Raw genomic sequence first — 14,916 nt, forward strand, 5'->3', positions numbered from 1 at the left:
CCTTAAGCACCTCCAGCCGAAGGGACTATTCCAATATTTTTCTATTGAACGAGCACACCAAGTGCCGGGGGGAAGATCCAGGCCTGGCACACCGCCCCGGCCTCTTTTGCCAAGAGTCTTTAACTTTCTCGACACGGATGTCATTCTTCAGACGGCAAAAGCAGCCCCGCCGCTGGCTATAGCCAATTACAAAGTCACTTTCTTTACAGACTTAACTCTGCGGGTCCAGAAACAACGTCATAGCTTCCTGGACGTGAAGCGTGCGATGCGGGACCAGAACATTAAATACACCATGCTGTTCCCCGCTAAGCTGCGGGTGGAATCTGAAGGGAAAGTATGGTTCTTTACTAGGCCAGAGAACGCATGGGACTGGCTTGATGGCTGGTGAACGGTCAACATACGCCATCGTAAACACGCTGGCGAAATGAGCAACAATGGCAGGTCAAGCCCGCAGCCTGGGTCCCCGCAGGGCAGTGAATCAGCGACGCAGGGTTCAATAGGATAGAGATTGGAAGCTCGATAGTGAGTGAGACTGGTCTTTGGTCAACATGACTTGCTGGGCTGAGCTTCGGCAGGCACAAGTAGTCAAGTCGTCAACCTAACTTGTATTAAAACTCTAGTAAAATGTAGGTTTTGTAATATCCAGCTCTGCAATTGTACTTGCTTCCGGTGGGGGTGACATTGTTGTTTTTGTTCTCTGATGAGTATCATTTGATATGTCTTACTTACATGCTATGGGTTCAAATGTTAGGGGGTACAGGTATCCATACGAATGAGCGGCCCAGGCAGTGGGGTTGGATCACGTTCCTAACACTGTTGAGGGTGGGCGAAACGCACTCTGCAAGTTTGGGGTGGCAGGAGGTTCTGTGCCCGTCATGCAGGGAGGCAGGATGGGGGGTGGGAGTAGGTTGTTGGCGGGGTTTTGTTTAAATTGTTTTGAAGGTTTTTATTTTGTGAAGGAGATGATATATTTCACAGCGTATATACAGGAGCACACTGGGCATGCAGATCTGATACGTTGCATCCCACTGTACGTGAGAGCGACATGGACAGGTGATGCCTTACACCACTTACATGCAACATGACTGACCGCAACGTGACTAGACATCTCCGTATCCTTACGGGGAACATCAACGGGCTGGGCGACAAATTAAAGCGCGGGGTGGTACATCACCATCTTAAGACACAGGCCCCAGATATAGCCCTGCTCCAGGAGACACATCTCCATGGCAATAGCTGTAAAGCACTGAACAGTGGGGCTACAGGTTGGTAACACATGCCGAGTTTACATCTAGCTCCAGAGGGGCGGGCATTTTAATCCGCAAACAGCGCCCATTTATGCTATGCAACACTTGGACCGATGACCTGGGCAGGTACGCTGCCGTGGCGGGTACGTGGGAAGGGAAGCCCCCTAATATTATTTCAGTATATGTTCCTCCAGCTCTTAAGACGTCCACATTGTCAGATCTTGGCAACTTATTACTAGATCTTCCAGTCGGCACACTGGTTCTGGGAGGTGATTTTAATCTAGCATTGGATGGCCGCGTGGACCTGCGGCCGCCTCGGCCGGACATACATGACACATCCCCCCTGATGGATTTCTTTAAGGCATTTGGCCTCTTGGACCTCTGGCACATTTTTAACCCCCTATCTCAAAGCTTTACCTTTCACTCCAGGACCCATGGGAGCCAGTCCCGAATTGACCATCTGCTCACACACATAGACGATCTCCCCTACTTTAGTGATGCTACATCCCTGGCTCGTGGCATCTCTGATCACTCCCCGGTTCTGACTCAGTTGACTGTGCCCCGAGAACATTGCCGCTTCACCTTATCTTTCAATCCATGGAGTCTGAAGATCCCACAGGTTAGAAGTGCTCTCTCTGATGGGGTTGGTCATTACTTCACTGAAAACACACACTCAGTTCAATCCAGTAGTAGCACTGTGGGGGGCTTTTGGGGCAGTAATTAAGGGTCAGGCACTCTCATTGATGGCGGGATATAGGACGGAATGGACAGCCAGACTGGTAACTCTAGAACAAGAGATAAGAGACCTGGAGGACGAGGTGGCGATAAATGACAATGAGCAACTCGCCCACACACTAGGTATGAAACGCTTAGACTACCGTCAGTTGGCAGGGGAGGTAGCCAAGGCTAAACACAAGGCAACTAAGCATAGAATATATGAATTAGGCGACTCCACTGGTAAGATGCTGACATGACTGGAGAGACGTGAGATGGCTCAGAGATGGGTGCCCCTCATAGAGATGGAAGCAGGGGACTTAGTGTCAGACCCGCAGCAGATCGCCGAGGCCTTCGCCTCCCACTTTGCCTCCATATACTCCTCTACTACCCACGCCACTCTGCAGGACTCACGAGACCTACTAGCCACTATTCCTGTAGTGGTCCTTACACCTGAAGATCGGGACTCTTTAGAGGGGGATCTAACCGAGGAGGAGCTTGCAACTGCCATTAATGGCATTAAGTCTGGCAAGGCGATCGGCCCCAATAGAATTTTTTAGTCTTGTGTCATCCAAGATAATGCCTGCTTTACACGCTATGTATGTCGATAGCTACCAGTCGGGCTTCTTACCCAAGGAATTGATGCGCGCCTCTATTGTTGTCATACATAAACCGGGCAAGTCGGTCACGAGATGTGAGTCTTACCGTCCATCTCGTTGTTGACAGCCAAGATTAAAATCCTGGCCAAGGTGTTGGCCGACCGACTCCTTCCAGTTCTAGGCAAACTTGTCCACCCTTAGCAGTCAGGCTTTATGCCTGGCCGTAACACTGCCCTCAACTTGCGACGACTACATGGCATGCTGGGGAGAACCAACACCATCTTGGAGGACGCAGCACTATTATCTCCTGATGCAAAAATGGCATTCGATACTACTGAATGGCCTTATTTATTTGCACTCCTTGAGTGGTTGGAGTTCGGCCCTCATTTCACTCGGTGGGTTCGGTTGTTGTATACAGATCCCACAGCACAGGTGGTCGTCAACCAGCATACCTCCCGTAGTTTTGGCCTAGGAAGAGGCACTCGACAAGGTTGCCCCCTATCGCCCCTCATTTCGCCCTACTGCTGGAGCCGTTGGCGACATGGATTAGCGGCGAGCCCATGATCAGGGGCTTGAAGTGGACAGATCAGAATGAGGACAGAATCTCCTTCTATGCAGACTATGTCTTGCTGTATGTGGTAGCTCCCAGGGCCTCGATTCATCGAATCCTACACATTTTTGTGATCTTTAGTGCCCATTCCGGCTACACCATTAATTGGACAAAGTCAGTCTTGTTCATGCTATGGGGTCCGGCACCACGGATGCCCAAAGATACTACCATTACTGTGGCCGCTGAGGGTTTTCACTATCTTGGTATTTATATCACACCCAACCCGACCCATTTCTACGAGGCTAACCTCTTGCCCCCTCTGGTCAGATTTCGGAAAGACGTAATCCACTGGCGGACATTACCCCTCACTCTGCTAGGCAGAGCGGCGCTGTTCAAGATGCTAGCTCTCCCTCGTTTCTTGTATGTATTGTACAACACACCTCACAGAGTTCCCGATGCCTACTTTGTCTGTGTGGAGAGCGAGGTTAGGAATCTCCTATGGGATGGGAAGTGCCCACGCATAGCAACACGCAAGTTCACCAGAGGATGGTACGATGGGGGGATTGCGTTGCCTGACCTGAGACAGTATTACTGGGCCTCCCAACTTGCAGTGGTAAACCAATGGGTTTTTGCCCCTCCGCTAGAACCGGCATTCCGTACGGATAGATGGGTATTGTCCAAGGGAGGTTACCAGCGCGCACTCTATTCGAATCCCAAGAGATTACACCTCACAGGCCCCACCGCCCATTCTGTGACAACCTGGCATACTGTAACCAAGAAAATGGGCTGGCACAACAAAATCACGCTGTTCACTCCTATGTGGGAATCCGAACGGCTTGGCACACTGAGTAGGTGCTCGGGGTAAGACAAATGGGACCTTATTGGACTTTCCTCGGTGAGGGACCTATGGAAATGCAACACTATGTTCTCGTTCGCAGATCTCCAATATATCAGAATATCAACTGGCTGAGTCTGAGACTTACCGTTACCTTCAGATCCGATATGCAATCACCTCTGTGGTTCCTAATGGGGAGACTTTGCCTGAGGCCTCCCCACTGGAGGACAGACTTTTGACTGACTCCCCGACAAGTAAGGCGATCTCGCTCACTTACCGCAAACATTTGAACAATCAACCTGATCCATTAATTCAACTTCGCCAACAGTGGGAAACGGACCTTGGTTACTTAGAGGACGATGACTGGCAGGAAGCCCTCTCCTCCCCCGGTTTGTTGCGATCCCCATGCGTCTCCGGCTGGTCCAGCTCACGATTTTATATAGATCCTACCTAGCCGCACACACACTGGTTAAGATGGGCAATCAACCTGACTCTAGTTGCCTTAGGGGTGTGCTTCTGAAGGTACCTTCTTTCATAAAATCTGGGAGTGCTCGCAGTTACAGTCTTACTGGGGGGGAAATAGTCTCTGAGTTGGTGTGGGTGAGTGGGAAAGCTATCACAATCTCCCCACAGCTTTGTTTATTGAATGTATGGGAAGCTACAGACCTGACTGGTGGGGGACTGGTGTCCTACAGAAATACTCGAAATGGGCCAATGATACGGACAATGCCCTGATCGCGGAAAAGGATGTTTTTAAGAATCGAGGGTGTCCTGCGAAGTGGGATCATAAATGGGCAAAGTGGAATATATCCAGAGCCGAAATTTGTATCTTTGTATTTGAATTACGCAAAAATGTTAATGACATTGATGCTCTTCCTGTCTAGTATTATAATGTTCTGCGATGTAATGGGTAAATATGTACAGCTGCCCTGTCTTTGCAATATTACTGCCGAGTGGCTTTATGACCACTTATTGTACCATCACAATTGTTTAATAAAAAAATAAAAAAGGCCATGCACCACATATTTGAGCGGGCTGACCCTTCCGTCCGGATGAGCCCTCTGGCACTGCTGGGTTGGAAGGAACCCCATCGGATTCGATGCCATTGGCTCCTGCTACGGCACCGGTGGGGCCTCATGGATCCAATTCAGGATGACTCCGGTCTTGGCATTGTGACCTTCTCCGGTGTCAGACCCAAAGTCGATGACATTGCGGCTGCCAGCACCCTCCGGCGGCTCCAGCCCCATCCCTGATGACACGAAACCGGAGCGGCATCGCTCGACGCCGATTCCAGCGTCACTAGAACCTAGGGGTTAAATGTTGTCGCCTGAACATTTGGATGATATTTTAGACCCAGGAGAGGATTGGGAGGGGTCTGTGGACCCTTTAAAACACCAAGAAGTGTCTGCAGAGCAGATGGACAGGTATGAGGAACTTGGGGAGGCCAGTGGACTAGAGACTTCCCCAGATACTAGCATGCTCTCTCCACCAACTGAGACTACAGAGGACGGGGCATCTTATGCCATGGTGGTGAAGAGTGCAGCCGAGATCCTTGGACTGGAGATGCCCTCTGTGCAGTTCAGGACTGATCTCCTGACCGAAGTGCTTTTGCCTGGGGCTTCCACCTCTGAACCCCTTTTGCCCGTCAATGAGGCACTCCCTGATGTCGTTCTAGAAACATATAGTCCAAGCCGAGCACAAGGGCTCCTGTGAATAGGACAATTGCACGCCGCCATCGCCCAGCTCCGGTCGATCAAAGTTCCTCAGCCAACACCTCACCCCTGAAAGCTTGGGGATGCAGGCTTCTTCCTCCCAGGGCGCGTTCCCTTCCGCCCCTTTGGGTAGGGAATCAAAGAGGCTGTAATCACTTGTGAAGAAGAAGTTTTCTTCCTCCAGCCTGGCATTGCGGTCGGTGAATACAGCATGCTTATTGGGACGTTTCTCCCATGTCCCTTTGGGAGACAGTTGTGCCAGTCCTGCCACAAGTCCCGGAGGACGCCCAAGCTGTGTTCTCAGGCGGTTAAGGATGGGAGAGATTCAGCAAAATTCAGTATACCGTGTGGCCTTGACATGACTAATTCGCTGGGCAGAGTGGTTTCGTCGACGGTGGCCTTCCGGCACCATGCCTGGCTTAGAACATCTGGCTCCTCGGGCGATGTCTAGGCAAACCTAATGGACATGCCATTTGATAGATCCCGTCTTTTTGGGGACAAGGCAGGCTTTCCCTAGAGCGGTTCAAGGACTCTCAAGGTATAGCCAGATCCTTGGGCCTCTCTTTTACACCTTGTGGCCAGGCTCGCTTTCGCCCCTTTCGGGGCAACGGAAGGGGGTCCAGCTGTGTCAGCCCTATCCCAGCCACTGTCCTGCGCAGATTTCCCCAATTTTTTTTTTTTGTAAACTTTTATTGAACTGCAGGTTCAAAGGTACAGTAGTTAGTTACACCATAAATACACTTTGATATGCAAGAGACATTCAACATTGTGTACAGGGCTGTGGCACAACAAAATATACGTACAATCACAGTATGTCATGAGAATTCCCAAACACATACCCATTTCCCTCTCCACTTCCTGCAGGCCTGAAAATGCATCATTATACAGTAAGTTACAAGGGATGTCACAGCTTTCAAAAAGGTTCCTAAATGAGGGGCAACTGCCAGGGGTAAGGGCTGCAGTAGCAGCAATATACAGCCACATATCTTGTGGGAGCTTTTACTGTTATTTGTCGATTGCTCCCCCTCTCGTCACAGAATCTCTTGGTTCTTGCTCGCTGGTAACTGGATGTGTCAGCAAATAGGACTGAAGTGGGCCCCATATGTCCCTTGGGCGTGAAGTATTCGGAACCAAATCGTCATATAAGGATGTCTGATCTTGCCAAAGAATCATATCACAAATCCAGTCCATAAATTTAGGTGCTCTCCCACGACACCATCAACAGGCGATCTGTCGTTTTCGCAACATAAGTCCAAAGGACACAAACATGCGGTGCTTGGCCGGGATCTGCTCAGTATACCCCAGCAACACAACCAGGGGTGACCTCGGGATGTGTATGGAAACCATCTGGCCCAGTGCAGTGAGTACTGTGTTCCGGTATTCGTTCACGCCTGGGCAATCCCAAACGAGATGAAGGACATCAGCGGCCTCTGCTCTACATCTGTCACACCTACTCGTGTCCCGGGGCCCAAATTTATATAACTTTAATGGAATATAGTAGCTACGCTGAAGGAACTTGTAGTGAGTGATGCGTAAGCGAGCATTCGAGGATATGTGTTCTGTTTGTTTGCAGCAAAACTCCCATTGCATGTCTATGAGCGGTTGCTCCAATTCGGCCGACCACCAGTCCCTGGCAGCACATGTAGAGTATCTAGCATCCACGTACATAATGTGATATAGTGCGGATACTAGATGTGAGGCAGTGGGTGTGCGAAGTACGTGGTGCAGCGGTGCCAGCACCGCAGGCTTTGCTGGAAACCCCGAGGTGCACTCCCTAATCCTGTGCCGTAAATGAGTATATTAAAAATGTTTCAATTGCAGTGGGTGGAATGTCCGGGAAGAGTTGGTGTATAGAGCGAAATTTACCGTTTAGGTATAGATCGCCCCAGAGTCGAATATTACGCAACCTAGCCATTTTTTTTAAAAATGCCTTCTTGCAGTAAGGGCATCTGTGGGTGGTACACTAGTGGCAGCAATGGGGAGTATAGAAAGGGTGTCTGTGATCGAGCAGCAATATGCTGCCAGGCCTTAAGCGTGCACTCCACAGCGGTGGGCTGTGGTTCCCGGGGCTTAAGTGTTGCTAGCATACGCCATCTAGTTGAATAGGATCCGCGAGCAAGTGTTCGGTAGCCACACGGGGCGTATACCGAGGCGGGTTGAACCAAAATTGGGCAAAGTGTGCCTGAGCACATAGATAGTAGAGTTTGAAATTTGGAATGTTGAAACCTCCCTTCGCGTATGGTCTCGTGAGTGTATCCCATTTTATCCGGGGTTGCTTGCCTCCCCAAACCAGCCTGATCAGTTCCGCACAGAGACTAGTGAAGAAATGTCTCCCCGGGTCGTACGGTATGTTTAAAAACAAATATAAGAATTTAGGTAGAATTACCATTTTTATTAGGGAAACGCGACCCGCCATGGTCAGTGGAAGCGAGTTCCAACGAGTCACGCAGCCAGCGATGTGGTTCATTGCCCGCCCATAGTTCAACCTCATTAGCTCCTCTCGGTCCGCCGTGAGAGTGATCCCTAGATATCGCACTCCATCAGTGCACCATGCTATTGGATAATCCATACCGAAGGGTGTGGCAGCTGCAGTGAGCGGGAATATTTGGGATTTTGCCCAGTTAATATGGAGACCTGAGATGCCCCCAAATCTGACAAATTCCCGGAGAAGTGGATTCAGGTTTTGGCGCGGTTCCTTGACATAGAGTGTGACATCGTCTGCATATAGGGATATGAGTATGGGCCGCAGTAGACAGCGGAGCCCTTTCTCATGATGATGTTGCGGAATTTTTAACGGCTAGAGGCTCCATCACCAGGGCGACGGTGGGCACCCCTGGCGCGTACCCCTCGACAGAGCTATCTGGGACGAGACGTGCCCATTTATTTGAATCTTAGCTATCAGTGCCATGTACAATAGCCTAATGTAGGCCAGGAAACCATTGGGGATCCCCATGCACTGAAGTATAGTGAAGCGGTATTCCCATTCAACCGAATCGAAGGCCTTCGTGGCATCTAGGAATACCGCCACAAGCGCCAGCTTGGGGTCCACAGTTTGAAGTATAGAGAATAATGTCCGTAAATTATGAGAGGTAGCCCTGCCAGGGATGGAGCCAGCCTGGTCTGGGAAAACCAGTTTCTCCATAAGTAGCTTGAGCCAGTTAGCAATTAACTTGGCAAGTATCCTAGCATCTGTGTTTATCATCGACAAGGGCCGGTACGATTCGCAGCGATCTGCAGGTAGGTGCTGGGTTTCCTGGGCTTCAAGGAAGACCTCCTTTAACACCGGAAGAGTTGGTCAATGTACCGTTTGTAATAATCTATGGGGAGGCCGTCTGGCCCGGGGGCTTTCCCCGATGGCATCTGCATGATGGCTTCGCAGAGCTCATCATCTTCAAATGTTGCCTCTAAGAATTCCCGCTGCCTGTCTCCCAACCATCCCAGCGCTTTGTCTTCGAGATAAGCTGTTAAGTCTGGAGGTGCGGTGTGGCGCATGCTATACAGATCTTTGTAAAAATCAGTGAAGGCCTGTATGATATCTCGACTGTCCCTATGTCGCACCCCATCATCCCCCACCACTTCTAGGATAAAGTTAGAGAACCGGGGCGGCCTTACTTCAGATGCTAATGCTTTACCAGGTCGTTCCCCATTGCCGTATCTGCGGGCCGTGAAATATTTGCCCTTAAATTTGGACACTCGGTCTGTGGTCTCATTGTAATCCGACAGTTTTTCCCTCAGTAGCGCCTTTTGGGCGCCTGATGTGCCGTTCCACATGTTATGTTCCAGTGTCTTAATGTCGGTCTCAAGAACACGCAGAGTGCGACGAAGATCTTGTAGCACCCCAAAACTCTTGGACATGCAGATGCCGCGCATGGTGACTTTAAAAGCCTCCCATACCGGTCCCACATATTGAACAGATCCTTTGTTTCTATCACAGAAGTCGGCTATCTCCTCACCTATCTCTGCCTGAAAGACCGCGTCCAGCAGCACCTCCGGCACCAGTCTCCAGCTTCTTGGAGTCGTGATTAGGTTAGGCGGGTCAATCGTCAGGCACACAGGTGCATGGTCAGAGTACGTCCGGGCCATGTGCTCAACCGAGTGTTTCCAGGTGCTGACCCCCCTAGAGCACACCCAGTAATCCAAACGCAACCAAGTTGAGTGTCCCACCGTGTAAAAGGTGCCCTCTCTGGTGGATGGGTGGGCATATCGCCAGGCGTCAATAAGCCCTTGGTCAAGGAATAATTGTGAAAGGACATCCTGTGTGTTGGTACAATGCTGTGGGAGAGGGTTGGATCTGTCTAGGGAGGGGCATAGGGAAACATTGAAGTCTCCACCCCATATGACGTGAGTAGATCCCACTTTAATTATCTGCCCTCAGAGAGCTGTGAAGAAATTTGGGGCATCCGTGTTTGGCCCATAGCAGCAAGCAAAGGTGACCGATTGGGTGCCCAGTGTACCCCAGAGTAGACAGCTACGTCCGGAGGGGTCACTATATGTACCTCCAGTTATGAAAGGTGTGTTCCGTTTTATCAGTATGAGTATGCCCCGTGAGTATGTAGAGTAAGAAGAGAACACCCTGACGGAGGCCCATTTACTTCCAAAGCACGAATCACGTCGTGGGTCAATGCGTGTTTCCTGAAGCATCGCTATCTGTATATTGTGCCTATCTAAATACGCTAATATATGGCGGCGTTTGCGGGGATCCCCAAGGCCCCATACATTCCACGTGATAAGTTTAATACGTAGAGATTCAGTGTTTGACGACATTGTTGATATCATTTTTTAGACATATGACAAGGTAGTAAAGTGTTGGTTGTGACACTGTGTACAAAAATGCCTATACGGTCCACAGCTGTTGAGTATGGTAAAAATAGAAAAACTCTGTCTCTTGATCGTGACTGCATGCATTACAATCGCCATTCGAAATCATCCCTCCCACCTACCCCCCTGCAGTCTAACGTGGAAACAAAAACCCAATTCCCCTGCCTCCCACAACAGCACCCCAAACGTGCCGGGATACAAGTACCCACCCTCCATTCCAACCGTCAAACTACTAACTGTGCGCTACAATAGTTAGCTGCTATAACGCAGAGAGATACAAGTCAAATTAGTAAGGGGGATCTCCCATAAGGGGGGGGGGGGGTGCCAGAAAGCTACAACAGCCCCTCTCATATACCAACTCTCCTGCAGTGCAGTTCCCACCTACCCGTGAAACAAGGGGGGGGGAGAGAGCGGAAATGGAGGGGTGCTTGGCATAAGTTATTACACACCTGCCATCTATTGAAGTTTAGGAACATAAGGAGAAGGAGTGAAGAAAAAAAAAAAAACAACAGTGGAGACCGCCCCTGCCCCGCAATCGTACAGCACAAAATTGGCATGCAAAGCCCATCAGGGCACTTAGCTGCTCGTGTCCGTCACGCCGGTAAGGCCTTTCAACAGGATAAGGGAGGCGGATACAGCGTTCGCCCAGTGCGGGGCAGGGCAGCCTCGTCATAACTTCTGCATCAGTACAACCAATGTCCTACCCATGATGAGAGCAGGTGTCCTTCCCCTGACCCCCTGAAGGGGGGAACAGTTCGCAATCAGGTCAATCCGATGTCAGAGAAGTGGATCGGGACAGACGCTCCTGCCGTGGTGATCTCCTCTGCGTAGATTTTAAGAACTCTTTCACCTGTTGCGGGTTATTGCAGATAATTTGTTTGCCGTTGTGCGTGATCTGGAGCCGTGCGGGATACATGAGGGCGTACTCAATCTGGGCTTTCCGTAGTTTGAGCTTGACTGGCATAAACTTCCGTCTCGCTTCTTGCACAGCCAGCGTAAAATCAGGGTAGATGGTATACTCAGTTCCTTCAAAGTGCAAGTTCTTTTGTTCCCTAGCTTTCCTGAGGGCCACATCCCGATCTCGATAGTTTAACAGCCGGGCTATTATGGGCCGTGGGGGTCTCCCGGTGGGGGCCGGGGGCCCAGTGAGCAGTGAGCCCTCTCCACCACCATGTGCGCCGTAAAGGACTCCACACCAAAAGTGGTGGTCAGGAGGCGCTCTATGTATTCCTCCATGCGTCCGGTGTTGGTACTTTCTGGTATTCCAATAATTTGAATATTGTTACGGCAGCTTCTAGTTTCTAAGTCTTCGTTCTTGGCCGCTATGACTTTTAAAATTTTGTCCATATGTAGCATCTGTGTCTGCAGTTGGGATGTGGCGTCTTCATTGTCCGACATCCTCCGTTCCACCTCCTTTAGTTGCCCATCATGCTTGTCGACTGTCTGCACTAAAAAATCCAGTCTGTTATTCATGGTGTCCGTTTTCCCGGATAAGTCACTATGGCTGTGTTTCATAGCCAGCAGAAGCGTTTTGACGTCATCTTCCGGGGTGGGCGACGAGGTGTGGGGCTGTTCAGTGTTGGTATGTACGGAGTCCGCCGAGGTGGATCTAGTAGAGGCCTTCTTGCTCTCAAAGGTGAGGCGGGGCTGACGGCCGTCTGGTTTCCCCATCGTGAATGAAGGGGATGGCTGTTTTATTTGGGTTTTGACTCACTGTCCCGTGTCAGTAATAGCAGGAGTCCTTTTCGCCTAATCAAGGATGTGCTTCGATGTGTCCAGCGCACGCTCTGTGGCTTCTCTCTGCTGCTTTTTAGCCCAGTTGGGCAGGGTCGCGGCAGGAATGAAGATGCCCAATCTGACCCGTGCGTTGACGTATGCAGTGTGCAGTCGTTGAACCCTGGGAGGCACTAGCGATTGAGACACCGGGATCTCTCAAATGGGTCACCCAAAGTAACTTCAGCCGGGAACAGTCCAGGCAATATCCCTCTTGAGGCCGCAAAACTGGAACAAATATCTTCCCCGCTGAGACCACTATGATTCTGGGCCCATGCCCACGGATACACCGTGTGCAGGCTACGACTCAGCCACACCAGGCCCCAAGTAGACGGCAAAGGGGAGAAGCGGTGGTCGTGGCAGGATTCAGAAAGGCCCCTCTGTCGCTCCTCAGTAGCACTATATCCCCATGGGGGGTCCAGTTCAGTGGCAGCAGTTACCGGCCGCGATGCAGCATGAAAGAGGGGCAGGCCGGATCCGAAATTATGTCAGCAAAATCTGGGGATACGTGAAGCCGCCCACTCTTCCTCTTAAGCACACCATGCAGGCCCACAGCACGACCGCAATGGCGGCAATCTGACCAAGGCACCCGGCAACGCTGAGGAAAAAGGGCAGATGGACAAGCGAGTCTCCGACGGCGGAGAAGGGCCACACGAGCACCTGCAGCTCCGTGGGCGGCAGAGAGACGCCGCCGTATTTCGCACCTCCCTCCTTTGACCTGTCTCCTCACCTGCCCGGGGCTGCACTTGAGTTAATGGATCGCAGCAGCTTCAGTGTGCCGCAGGACCGTCCTCCGCTGTCCGCGATGTGGCCTGAACGGAGCCTGGGCGGCGAACAGTTAATGTAGTGCCCGTCGCCACGTGGGATCTCCGGGGCTCATCTTGCTTATCGAGCCGCCCTCCAGAACCAGCGCAACGGCGCCGCAGTCCCCAACGGCCAAGCTTCCAGTCGAGCTGCGTTCCCGTGCAACGGAGACTCATGTAACTCGCACCGTTTCTTCTGCAGCACGCAAGAGCAAGGGAAAGCCTTCTTGCAGGTCAAACAGGTATGGCAATGCAGGATAAATGCCGGATGATGTTGCCAAGCCTCCAAAGCCTCACGGGCGTGCGGCCATCTTGGATGTGCGCCACCTAGCGGCCCCCAGATTTCCCAAATTGTGCAGGGATGTGGACGCGGTTTATTTCATCCTAGGAATGGAAGCCAGAAGTCATCCGCCACCCTGCCCTCGGCTGCTGCAGTGTCCAAGCACTCCTAGTCTGGCTCTGCAAGACCACTTCACTCCAGTTGGGGGAGAAACTATCATCCTCTCCCCCACTGGAGGTCCCGCCCATTGGAAAAATGGGTCTTGCAGATCATGCAGGAGGGCTATTCTCTGCCTTTCCTTTCTTTTTCTTCTCCAATTATGCCAAATCAAGAACGGCTGGCGGAGGATCATTTAAAATTGCTCCAAGAGGAAGTTAAATCTCTTGTGGCCAAGGGAGCTATAGAGAGGGTGCTGGGTTCAGCAGTAAGCAGCGGCTGTTATTCCCGCTAGATTCTGTTTCCAAAGAAGAACAAAGGGTTGTGGCCCATTTTAGATCTTCGGGCCGTCCATCTCTTCCTCAAGAAGGAGAAGTTCAAGATGCTTACTTTAGCTCAGGTCTTGCCTTCCCTAGACCAAGATGACTGGATGGTAGCATTGGACCTGAAGGATGCATATTTTCACATCCCCATCCTGCCGGGCCACAGGCGTTACCTGCGGTTCAAGGTAGCCACAAGCAATTTCAGTTTACTGTGCTTCCCTTAGGCCTTACCAGTGCCCCTCAGGTGTTCCCCAAGGTGATGATGGTGGTTGCAGCTCATCTGCTCAGGTTGGGGGTGTCAGTCTTTCCCCTGCCTCGACGACTGGCTGTTGAAGGCATCCTCGCCTTCGGCTGTCATCTCCTACCTTCAGTCTACAGCAAACCTCCTGCATTCGCTGGGGTTCTCTATAAACGTGACGAAGTCACACCTGACTACTTCTCAAAAGCTCCCTTTCATCAGAGCTGTTCTGTACACAGTGCAGTTTCGGGCCTATTGTAGTGTAGTTCCTATATCCCTGGTAGGCTCTGTGCATTGGAATAACATACACTATAGATTTGACATAGGACTACGGTCAGTATGTCTCTATCGAGTATATTAAACTTAATTACTTGTGTGTGCCAGCTAATTCAGAGGTCACTAGAAACTTCTCGAATATACAAGAAGGGATTAGTATTAGGAAATACTGCTTCGAATTGAGTAATTTTTTGAGCTAACCAGAATGGAATTTGTTCGCGTTTTGCGGGTAATTTTCCCATGGCTGAGTGTAAAGTCTGTGGAGTAATTTTTAACGTATTCCCCTGATGAGGGGCTGGATTTTGAATTGTTAATGGTTGTTGGACTGTGAAAGTCCGCATGACATATTGAACAAATTGTCTATATATCTTGATTAACTCCTTGAGTTGAGCAAGTAAATCTACGTTTAACATAGTTTCAATGTCAGGATGAGGTGTCTAGCCGGCTAAAATCGGCCACGTTGCTCCTGGTCTACCTAGTGGACCGAGCCTGGTAATGTGATTGTAATGTTTTAGGGCGCCTTTAAACCAGAGCTCATGCTCCTGGTATGTGAGTGGAATTTCAATATCCTCGAAAGGAATATATTCCTCAG

This window comes from Triturus cristatus, chromosome 3_2 (genome assembly GCF_964204655.1).
Source record: "Triturus cristatus chromosome 3_2, aTriCri1.1, whole genome shotgun sequence".
Taxonomy (NCBI): domain Eukaryota; kingdom Metazoa; phylum Chordata; class Amphibia; order Caudata; family Salamandridae; genus Triturus; species Triturus cristatus.